At 56.1% G+C, this 10,745-nt stretch overlaps 1 long non-coding RNA gene and 2 other non-coding genes across 3 annotated transcripts; 2 read left to right on the top strand and 1 right to left on the bottom strand.

Moving 5' to 3' along the window:
* Positions 1-1,388: 1,388 nt before the first annotated feature.
* LOC131508788 (uncharacterized) lies at positions 1,389-5,848 on the bottom strand. Its single transcript, XR_009260148.1, has 3 exons — positions 5,729-5,848; positions 4,746-5,103; positions 1,389-3,553 (listed from the first exon to the last, which is right to left on the bottom strand). It is a non-coding gene; the product is annotated as an uncharacterized LOC131508788 (long non-coding RNA).
* A 2,486-nt stretch (positions 5,849-8,334) lies between these two features.
* On the top strand, positions 8,335-8,406 carry TRNAC-GCA (transfer RNA cysteine (anticodon GCA)). Its single transcript has one exon. It is a non-coding gene; the product is annotated as a tRNA-Cys (tRNA).
* A 1,244-nt stretch (positions 8,407-9,650) lies between these two features.
* On the top strand, positions 9,651-9,722 carry TRNAC-GCA (transfer RNA cysteine (anticodon GCA)). Its single transcript has one exon. It is a non-coding gene; the product is annotated as a tRNA-Cys (tRNA).
* Positions 9,723-10,745: the final 1,023 nt, after the last annotated feature.

The raw sequence follows: 10,745 nt of genomic DNA, 5'->3' as shown, positions 1-10,745 counted from the left end.
GAAAAGGAGCCAGGAGACATTGGTCTCCCTGGGGAAGAGGCTGGCGCCTGGGCGCTTCCAAGCCCCAAGTCCTTGGCTTTATTCCTTTATTGAATCCGATGGGCCCCTTGGATTTGAGAACCCAGAGCACCTTGAGATCATCTGATCAGCTGTCTTCAAGCAGGAAGAAGGTATTCTTAATTCCCATTTTTTTCGGCTTAATAGAATGCAGTGCGATGCAGGGAGGTTCAAAGACTTGCCCAGGGTCTCACGGAGACTAAATGTGAGTTGGCAACTGCTCTTGGCCACACCGCCCTTCCCGTGGCCCCAGGGGCAGCTCGTACCCACACATTTACTTGCCAGCCTGTTCGTTTCTGGTGGGCGGAGGCCGCCCCTGCTTTGTACTTGCACCTCTAGGACTCGCTGCACACTGTGAGTTCTCAGGAAGCTGCTGCACGAAGGGTTTATTGTGGGCCTGCTCTCCAGGGGTGCCCCAAGTCCAGAAAATGAGGTTCAGTCCTGGAACATGAAGTTCTTCGGGCTGTGGGCGAAGAGCCAGTGCGCGGGCGCTCGCGTGTCGGTGTGAGACACGGCTGGGCCGGTTTTGTCTCTTCCACACTCCCCTCCCGTCTCAGCTTGCACACCTGAATCCTCCCACTGCTTTGAGCGGCTCAGCAGTTAGCTTTCTGTCCTCTCTCCTCCTTGGGAGGCTGGGGCCCAGAGCCTTCCTTCCCTTTGCCTGGCCACAGGTTTTCCTCTTCCAGAAGGTGGACCCGGGGTGCTGCGAGGCCTCCGGCTGAGGGGAGCGCCTGGAAGGGAGGGCCTCAGTAGGCCTGTGCCGCAGGGTACATGCACCGAGAGCTGACCTCCACGTGGGACTCGCTCCCTGTCCCGGGCCTCTGTCTCCCCATCTGGCAGGTTGGGTGGCTGGACCAAGTGACTTTGGGTTCTCCCTGCCTTTCTTGGATTCCACTTTGTCCCCTGTGGGGGCAGCAGGACCAGAGCCTTCTTCCTGGCCTGGTCAGGAGTACTGCCTGCCTGGGGAGCGTGGGCGCTCTGCTGTGTCCCAAGCTCAGTGCTGTCCTCCACACATCTTCACGGGGGTGGACCCTACTCCGAACCTCCAGCGGGCACCCTTTCCCTGCAGGGCCTGCGGAGGCGAGCCCCATCACCGCCTTCATGCGGCCTAGGCCCCTTTTCCTCCCTCCTAGACTGTGCCACCACCAAGCCTCTGGACCCCAGGGGAGGGGGAGGCAGAGCAGCGTGAGAGCCCCCACAGCCTGTCCTCTCAAGACGAGTGCAGGCCCAGCCCCCACCCTCACCTGTACGGGCATTCTGGTATCGGGAGTCCCCTCTCCACCCACCCCCCCGCCCCCCGTGTGGAGAAACAGAGACAGGGGAGGGTGCAGTGAGCTGCCGACTGGTGGGGCCACATCCGGGTGTCCTGGCCCCCCTCCCCGGGACCCTGCACGGCCCTTTGGGCAGTTAAACGAATGATGAGCCAATAGTAGCTCGGTTTTCTTTCTCTCTCAGATGACCACAGTTCATCTGATCAATATGCAGCTTTGAAAGCCTTTTTTGGGAGGGGTGGGGTGAGGAACCCTTGATTTGAATGACAGCTGGGAGCATGTAACCCAGGGCAAGGCGGGACCGCTCTGGTTGAAGCAGGGCACAGTACCCTGGAGGCCCCTTCTCTCTGAACCCCAAGGTCATGCATGCCAAGACACCTGTTCCCTGCTTTCTAGACTCAGATATTTTACTGGGGAGAAAGGCTGACTTTGAAAGCAGGTTCTTTGAGGAGGCGAATGAAGTCACATTGACCTCAGAGCTGGAAGAAGGCGGAGACTGAGCACGATGCTGAGTCTCCTGTAAGATGAGAAAGGGGAGCCTATCACCTGGGCCCTCTGCAGCGGCATGAAGCAGCCAGGGGGAGAGCGGTAGGCCGTGCTCTCCGTTGGCCTCTGTGAGCGCTCCCACCCCAGGAGCCTGGGGAGGTGGTGTGGGGCTCCCGCGGCCGCCAGGCTGGGCCCCTGTGCCGTTGCGGGAGGACTGGGCTGTTCCTAGGCCGCGGCGGCCACGGTTCCAGGCGGCGGCAGCTCGCAGGGAGGTACCCCTGTGCCAGAGGCCCCGGCCCCAGCTCTGCCATGGTGCTGGGGTTTGCTCCTGAGTTGGGCTCAAGTGAGCACTGGGGAGGTGGGAGAATGAGATCCTCGGGGGCACTTGGGTCTGTCCTGCAGCCTGAGAACTCCCTGCCGTTTTGACAGTTACTTTCTTGCATTCCACCCTCTCTGTAAGCTTTTCCAGACTCCACAGGAGAGAGCTCTGTTTCCTCCCTGGCCCCCAGGACAGGCTTTGCCCTCTGGGGCTGTTTTTGTACCCTCTGCTGTGAACACGGGGGCGCCGGAGACCTCTTTATTTACTGGGCGCTTCCACAGGCATGTTCTTCCTCTGGAGTCCTAGGAAAAGTGCAGATGTGGTTCTCATTCAGTATGTCTGGGTGGGGTCGGGGTTCCCACAGGTTCCTCAGGGAACCCTGGGCAGGTCCACATTTGAGAACCAGGGTCGGCCATCTCGAACAGAGATTACCAGCCTCTACCCTTTGCACGCGTTTGCATTTTGACTCCGCAGATGTTTCCTCACGAGAACATTCTCACGGAGAAATGCAAAGGGTGCGGGTGAAGCTGACGGGCTCTCTGTGGTGACCGCCCTCCCCACCGCACCCCTCCCGAGGGCCCCCACACTGTCACTCTGCTGTGTGGCATTTCAGGCTCCTCTCTCACGCAGTTTCATACACGTGGGAACTGGGGATAGACGCAGAGTTGAAACGACAGGGAGGCCGTGCCGTGGGTACCGACCTGCAGCTTTTCACTTAACAAAATGTCCTAAGAACCTTCAGGAAAAGGTGGGGCGCGTTTTGATCCGCGTCACTCTCTGGGAGCCTGGGCTGGCCGCACGGTGGGAACTTGGTGTCCGGGGCCCGGTCCGTCGTGTAGCCAGCCTGGTGGCCCTGCTGGCCGTCTCCCCAGCATGACTGTGGCACCGCAGAAGGGGACACACTGAGCCCTCGTAGTCCTAGGGACAGAATCTGGCTCAGCCTTGCATGGTGTGGATAGCCATTAGATACCGGTGGCCTGGAATGTTCTCCATTCGCTCATTTATGTAACAAAAAGGGAGCCTACCCTGATGCCTGAGCCAGGAAGGAGGGGCAGGAATGACTCCCTGTGCCCACCTTGGGTCTTAGAGATCTTAGAGACTGGTGCCCTTGGTGAGGTCACTTAGCCCTCCGAGGACATTTGCTCCCCACCACTGTGGCATGCAGGCTGTGTGACGGGCTGAATAAACAAAACAAAGTAATGAAACAGCAGCTTAGACAAGATAGTGGTGACTGGTGCTGTCCCCGGACAGGCTCTTGGTGTCACAGGCCCAGGCTGCTTCCAGTTCGTTGCTCTATCCTTCCTCAGATGTGGCTGGTTGCCGTGGTTCAAGACGGCTCACTCCCGTGTCTGTAGCTAGTAAGAAGGAAGCAAGAAGGCGGGCGGTGTTCTTGCCCTTTAAGGTCAACGTTGATTTATCGCTTGAAAAAAAAAATTTCTTTTAGTTTTACTTTTTAAAAAAATTTACATCCAAGTTAGCATACAGTGAAACAATGATTTCAGGACTAGATTCCTTAAAGCCCCTTCCCCGTTTAGCCCATCCCCCCTCCTACAACCCCTCCACTAACCCTGCTTGTTCTCCATATTTAAAAGTCTCTTCTGTTTTGTCCCCCTCCCTGTTTTTCTATTATTTTTGTTTCCCTTCCCTTACGTTCGTCTGTTTTGTCCGCATATGCCTGAAGTCGTATAATTTTTGTCTTTCTCTGACTAATTTCACTTAGCGTAAGACCCTCCAGTGCCATCCACGTAGTTGCAAATGGCAAGATTTCATTCTTTTTGATTGCCGAATAATACTCCATCGTATGTATAGACCACACCTCCTTTATCCATCCATCAGTGGACATTTGGCCTCTTTCCATACTTTGGCTCTTGTCGATAGTGCTGCTAGAAACATGGGGGTGCATGTGTCCCTTCGAAACAGCACACCTGTATCCCGTGGATAAATGCCTAGTAGTGCAATTGCTGGGTCGTAGGGTAGTTGGGTTGTAGGGTAGTTCTTTTTTTTTTTTTTTTTAATTTTTTTTTAACGTTTATTTATTTTTGAGAGAAAGAGAGCGTGAGGGGGAGAGGGACAGAGAGAGAGGGAGACACAGAATCGGAAGCAGTCTCCAGGCTCTGAGCTGTCAGCACAGAGCCCAACGCAGGGCTTGAACTCACGAACCGTGAGATCATGACCTGAGCCAAAGTCGGATGCTCAACCGACTGAGCCAGTCAGGCGCCCCAGGGTAGTTCTATTTTCAGTTTTTTTGAGGAACCTCCATACTGTTTTCCAGAGTAGCTGCACTAGCTTGCATTCCCCCCCAATTTTTTTTAATGTTTATTTATTTTTGAGAGAGAGAGAGAGAGACAGAGTGTGAGCAGGGAGGGGCAGAGAGAGAGGAAGACAGAATCCGAAGCGGGCTCCAGGCTCCGAGCTGTCAGCACAGAGCCAGACGCGGGCTCAAACCCATGAACCATGAGATCATGACCTGAGCCGAAGTCGGATGCTCAACCGACTGAGCCAGCCAGGTGCCCCTATTTACTTCTTATTTAATAAGCACATATTTAGTACTTACAATGTATTTTATCGGTACCGACCAGGTGAAGCCTCATTACAACCTTTTGTTTACTCACATTATAGATAAAGAGACCAAGGCGCCGGGCAGTGCATTGCCCCGTGTCACGTAGCTGTGGACGCAGAGCCTGTCACATCGCACTGATGACCAGCCACACACCGCATCTGCTTGCAGGGGAGGCCCGGAAACAGGGTCTTTAGGTGGCCACGTGCCACATCTCCACCGGGAGGAGATGCCACCTCAGGAAGCCGCTTTCTTTGCTCCTCCTCGTCCGTCCAGGTTTCATCCTGAGATGGCGGCGACCCCGTCCCCTCTTCAGGCTCCACTTCTGATCCCAGTTCTCTTGCGGTTTCCACCGCGTCCGCAGTGACGTCCTCCGCGGAGGTCCTGAACCTTCCATTTGTAAAAGACAGGATCTGTGAAGCACAAGAAAGCAGAGCGCAAGACAATGAGATCGGCCTGTACGGAGAATAAAAAGCACGGCTGGTACAGGCTCCCCCAGAACCTGGAGCTCACAGCGGCCTTGGTCCCCACGGTCCCACCCTCCCTGGGACCCCAGCAGACCAGGGAAGCCGACCGGTGGCGAAGCATGGCCTCTGTGTTGGGTAGGAGGCCGGAGGGAGGTGGGAAGAGCTGAACAGCGGTGGGGGAGAGGGAAGGAGAAGGGCGCAGGGAGGAGGGCGGACGCCGTGCAGGGGAGGGTTAGAGATGGCGGTGAGTGAGGACGGGGCCTCCAGAGTTCCAGCTTCTGCGTGTGGGTCCCCGCTGTGTGTCCTCCGGCCGCGGGGGAGCCGAGGTCAAGGCACTGCGGGACCAGGGATGGGGGAGGCTCATCACCACGGATGCACAAGCAGAGAGCAGAGGAGCCGAGGCCCGGGCCATCCGGGCCGGTGAGGAAGCATCCTGAAGGCCGCGCAGGCAGGATCCCACCCAGACCCCACACTCGCCACAGAGCCTGAGGCGGGGCTCGAGCCCAATCAAGAGTCGGACGCTCAACCGACTGAGCCACTGCTGTTGGTGGCTGGCCCAGGCTCTACCCACACTCGGTATGGCCAGTCTTCAGTCTTCCTGATGTGCGTTCTAATGTGACGCAGTCGTATCTCATCGTGGCTTGTGTTGTCGTCGGTGTCGTTTCTTAGCACGAGCTGGCGTGGGGGTGGGGGTGGGGGCGCAGGGGGAGGGAGAGAGAGAATCCCACGCCCCGCGCAGAGCCTCACTTGAGGCTCCGTCTCCCAACCGTGAGATCATAACCGGCGCCGAAATCGAGAGTTGGCCGCTTCCCCGACCGAGCCGCCCACGCGTCCTGATCTCATTGTGGTTTTAATTTTTATTTCCCTCATTACCAATGATGTGGAAGATACTCTTCTGTGCTTGTTGCCATCATACGTCTTCTTTGGTGAGGTGTCTGTTCAGGTCTTCTGTCCGTTTTTTATTTCTTTCATTTGGGTTGTTTTCTTCTGACTCCGTTTTGAAAGTTCTCTGTATTTAATGGCGCAAGTTCTGTGTCAGATACGCGGCTTGCAGACACTTCCTCCCGGTTTGTGACTTGTCGTTTCACTCTCTTAACAGTGTCTTTCAAAGACCGAAAGTGCTTAATTTTGATGAATTCCGGTTTATCGACTGAGCTTTTGGTGTCGTGTCTAAGAAAATTTTGCCTAACTTGGGGCGCCTGACTTGCTCAGTCGGTGGAGGGTGCGACTCTTGATCTCGGGGCTGTGAGTTCGAGCCCCGTATTGGGTGGAGAGATTCCTTAAAAATAAAATCTTTAAAAGAAAAAGAGAAAGAAAGAAAGAAAGAAAGAAAAAGAAAAAAAGAAAGAGAAAGAAAGAAAGAGAAAGAAAGAAAGGTTTTGCCTAATTCAAAGCCACACCCCCGGCTCTCAATCTCAGAGAGAAGCCAGTTTTCTTTAATGGTTGGAAATACCACATATCAGGAAACGCTTTATGAAATTTTCCACGTAAGAACCCGAATATTTCTGTTTTATGGTATGACGGTGTAAAAAGTGCCCATTTCTTCCTCAACACGATGCAGCAGGAGCACCACCTTTTGAACGTTTTGTGTCACAAACCGGTCGGGGAGCCTCCCCGTCCTGTCATCTCTCCCCGCGGCTGCCGTGACCCCGTTCTGTTAGAATTCGAGTCACCGGGTTCGAAACGGCACGGCCCTGCACTGCTTAGAACCCACCTGCCCTGCTCTCCTGAGTAATTGGACATTTTGGCCATGTTTACGTGGGGTTTCGTTCTCAGTGAGCACAGTTAACTCAAACAGTGTCAACGGCCCCTTCCCTCTCCCCAGCGCCTCCGCCGCGACTGTCCTCATAGCGTCTGTCTTTCTGGCCACCTCCCGAGGGGCCAGGCCTAACCAGAGGCCTCTCTCCCCTGCACCCACGCCAGCTCCTTCCGCCTCCCTGTCCTGCCAGCCCCAGGGGCACACCGTTGGCTCTTTCAGCCCTTGGAGCCACTTCTGGGGCAACTGTCCGAACAAGTCTTCTTCCCAGAGGGCGCTGGCGTGACACCCGATGTCACCGGGGTGGGAAGGGAGTCCGAGGGGCGGAAGACCCACGCGGAGCGGGAGCCAGCCAGCAGCCTCACTGCCGGCCTTCTGGCCGGGGAAGGTGCCCATCCGGCTGGGCTCGCCTGGGTTCACGGAGGTTCCGTAGAAGGGGGGGGGGGGGGCAGGCCCCAGGACGCCTAGCCAGGGACCAGGTCCCCCTTGGTCCGCCTCAGGTTGCCACCTCCTTCCCCTACAGTCAGTTGGAACTAAAAATATCACCCCCTTGGGTCAACGGGCCGGTGGACCCGATGGGAGGGGTCTGCGGTCAATTTTGGGGTGTCCCGGCGGCCTCAGGGGGAGAGCACCAAACGTGTGGACTCACTTCGGGTGCTCAGCCACTTCGCACAGCAGCCCGGGGGCTCTGGGGCCTGCCTCAGTATTTCTGCCCCAAAGGGCTACTTCCCCAAAGCCCTGCGAGCGGCATAGACTATGGAAGACTCCTTCTCCGGGGGAAAGGCACCGGGAGGGGTTGATAGGGACTCGGGTGGGTGGGGGCAGGGTGGGAAGAGCCTTCTTTGGCTGGGTCCCCCGCCAGTGCCCAGCCTTTCAGATCAGGGGACCGTCCCTCCCCTCCCCTGGCCGCCTCCCCGTTCTCGCTGCCCACACGGAGCGACCTGCCTTTGCTCCGGTCTTGGGACCCGTGGCTTTCCATGCCCTGGGGGCTCACAAGCGATCCCGGCGGACACCCCTCCTTGAGCGGGAAGCTGGAGCTGTTCCCCAGATTCCCGCACGGTATTTCGGGGCTGAGCGGGTGAGCGTATGGTGGAAAGGGAGAAAGGGGTCCTCTGTGTCTCGGGGGGTGGTGTCGGGACCAGCTTCCTGTCCCGGACCTGCTCTTCTACCCGGACAGAGACCCCTCGCCTCAGCGCCCCAGCTCAGGGAGGAGGAGGAAGTGGGGAGGCGAAGGGAGGACCAGCCTGGCACGCGGGAGCTGGTTAGTAGGTGTGGAGATGTGAACGCAGGAGTGAGCGACGAGAGGGAGAGCCGGGCTGTCATCGGGCAGGCTGCCCGCCTCCAGGAACTTGGCTGTCACGGTCCAGGGACAAGTCAACTGCACAGTCCAAGAGGTGCAGTTAAGGCTCCGAGACAGGCCTGGGGGTATAGCTCAGGGGCAGAGCATTTGACTGCAGATCAAGAGGTCCCCGGTTCAAATCCGGGTGCCCCCTTGCCGAGGTCACTTTTGGCCATGAAGTCATAAAGAAGAGGCCAGCAGTTCTGATGCCGCCGGGTGTCTGGGTCCTGTTCTGTCCTCATCTCTAGGGTGGCGGTGAGGGTTCCATGAGGGCACGGTTGGTCACGCTGTCCCACAGGCTGTCCCCCACAGACAGTGTCCGGGAGCACCCTCACTGCATTAGCAGGAATCTAGACTTCCAGAACGTTTCTTGGCACACCTTCCTTGTGACCTCGTTCTCCAGCCTCACTGATGTGCAGATACACCTGACCCAATCTTTAAAAACATTTTTGGGGGTGCTGGGTGGCTCAGTTGAGTGTCCCACTCTTTTTTCTTTTTAATGCTTATTTATTTTGAGAGAGAGGGAAAGAGGGAGAGACAGACAGCAAGTGGGGGAAGGGCAGAGAGAGAGAGAGAGAGAGGGAGAGAATCCCAAGCAGGCTCCGTGCTGTCAGCACAGAGCCCGATGCAGGGCTCAAACCCACGAACTGTGAGATCACGACCTGAGGCGATATCAGGAGTCTGATTCTTAACCGACTGAGCCACCTAGGCGCCCTAAGTGTCCGACTGTTGATTTTGGCTCAGGTCATGATCCCATGGTTGTGGGATGGACCCCTGCATCAGGCTCTGCGCTCAGCATGGAGCCCAAGATTGTCTGTCTGTCTGTCTGTCTCTCTGCCCCTCCCCCACTCTCTTTCTAAAAACAAAAAATTATTAAAAACATTCTTTGTTCTTGGGGCACCTGGGTGTCTCAGTCAGTGAAGCGTCCAACTTTGCCTTGGGTCATGATCTCACGGTTCGTGAGTTCGAGCCCCGCGTCGGGCCCTATACCTACTTACAGCTCGGAGCCTGGAGCCTGCTTCTGATTCTGCTGTCTCCCTCTCTCCGCCCCTCCCCTGCTCAGGCTCTGTCTCTCTCCCCCAAAAAATGAATGAACACTAAACAAAAATTAAAAAACAAGACAAAAATCTTTGTTCGTACTCCTCCCTTGGACTTATTCCTCCTTGGCCTCCTCTACTTCTTCCTGTAGCGGGCTCCTCCTTGTCCGTGTCCTCCAGAAAGTTCTTTGTCCATGAGTGAATGAGTGACACAGTGAGCACCTTCCCCGAGGCTTGGGGTCGGAGTGTGAGGTTCCCAGAAACAACCACACTCATCCTGATGAGAGCAAAACACAGGCGCGCAGAGAGCCTGAGTGCGGTGCCTGGGTGGAAAGGCGATGATGGGAAGCCACAGGCAGGTGGGGGCATAGCTCAGGGGCAGAGCATTTGACTGCAGATCAAGAGGTCCCCGGTTCAAATCCGGGTGCCCCCTCTCCTCCCTTTTAAGTTACTGAAGCAGGTATTGGAATTACTGCCTCCATTAAGTTAATGCTCTGTCTTGGGATGAGAATTTAGGATCTGCACCAAGACCAGCCCCAAGAATCCGTCCCTGAGCATCATCCAGACAATAGCTCCCGGGATCACATTTGACTGAAGAGGCTGCCGAAATCGGCCCTGTCCGCTCCCACCTACCTGGGGACTCTTGACCTTCGTGGCCTGCGGGGGGACATCACTTTCCTTCTCTTAATGTCTCATTTTTCTCGACCTTGTTATAATCTCCAGAGAGAAGGCGATCTCTTTGTTCTTACTGCCTCCACGTGTTCAGTATGGACATACATCTTCCTACTCCCCGGGAGGGACTGTGCGGATGAGAGAACATATCAAAAGCAGAGCCTCTGTTCTCTCCCTGGGGATTTCTCAGAGGTGCTGTCTCCACCACAGCCTTAGACCCACTGCATCCTCCCTGCTCCCTCCTTAAAACGCAGGATGGGTATGAAGAATCCTGCAGAGGGGCGCCTGGTGGCTCTGTCGGTTAGGCCTCCGACTTCGGCTCAGGTCATGATCTCGCCGTTCGTGAGTTCGAGCGCCGCGTCGGGCTCTGGGCTGCTAGCTCGGAGCCTGGAGTCTGCTTCGGATTCTGTGTCTCCCACACTCTCTGCCCCTCCCCCAGCTCACACTCTGTCTCTCTCTCTCTCAAAAATAAAAAAATAAAAACATTAATTAAAAAAAGAATCTTGCAGAGCAATCTCCACGTTCCTTAAAGAGAAAAGTAATTTGAAATGATCTTTCCTAGGAGGACAAATAAAGAAGCTGGGAAATGTTGCCAAACAGCTCATTAAAAGCCTCAAAGGGCTTTGGGACGCCAGGGTGGCTCAACTGGTTAAGTGTCTGACTCTTGGTTTCGGCTCAGGTCATGATCGTGCAGTCTGTGAGCCTGAGCCCCACATCGGCTCTGTGCTGACAGTGCAGAGCCTGCTTGGGATTCTGTCTCTCCCCCCCTGCCCCTCCCCTACAC

The sequence above is a fragment of the Neofelis nebulosa genome, chromosome 4 (assembly GCF_028018385.1).
Source record: "Neofelis nebulosa isolate mNeoNeb1 chromosome 4, mNeoNeb1.pri, whole genome shotgun sequence".
In the NCBI taxonomy this organism is placed as follows: domain Eukaryota; kingdom Metazoa; phylum Chordata; class Mammalia; order Carnivora; family Felidae; genus Neofelis; species Neofelis nebulosa.
This window is presented reverse-complemented; position numbering and strand designations above follow the sequence as displayed.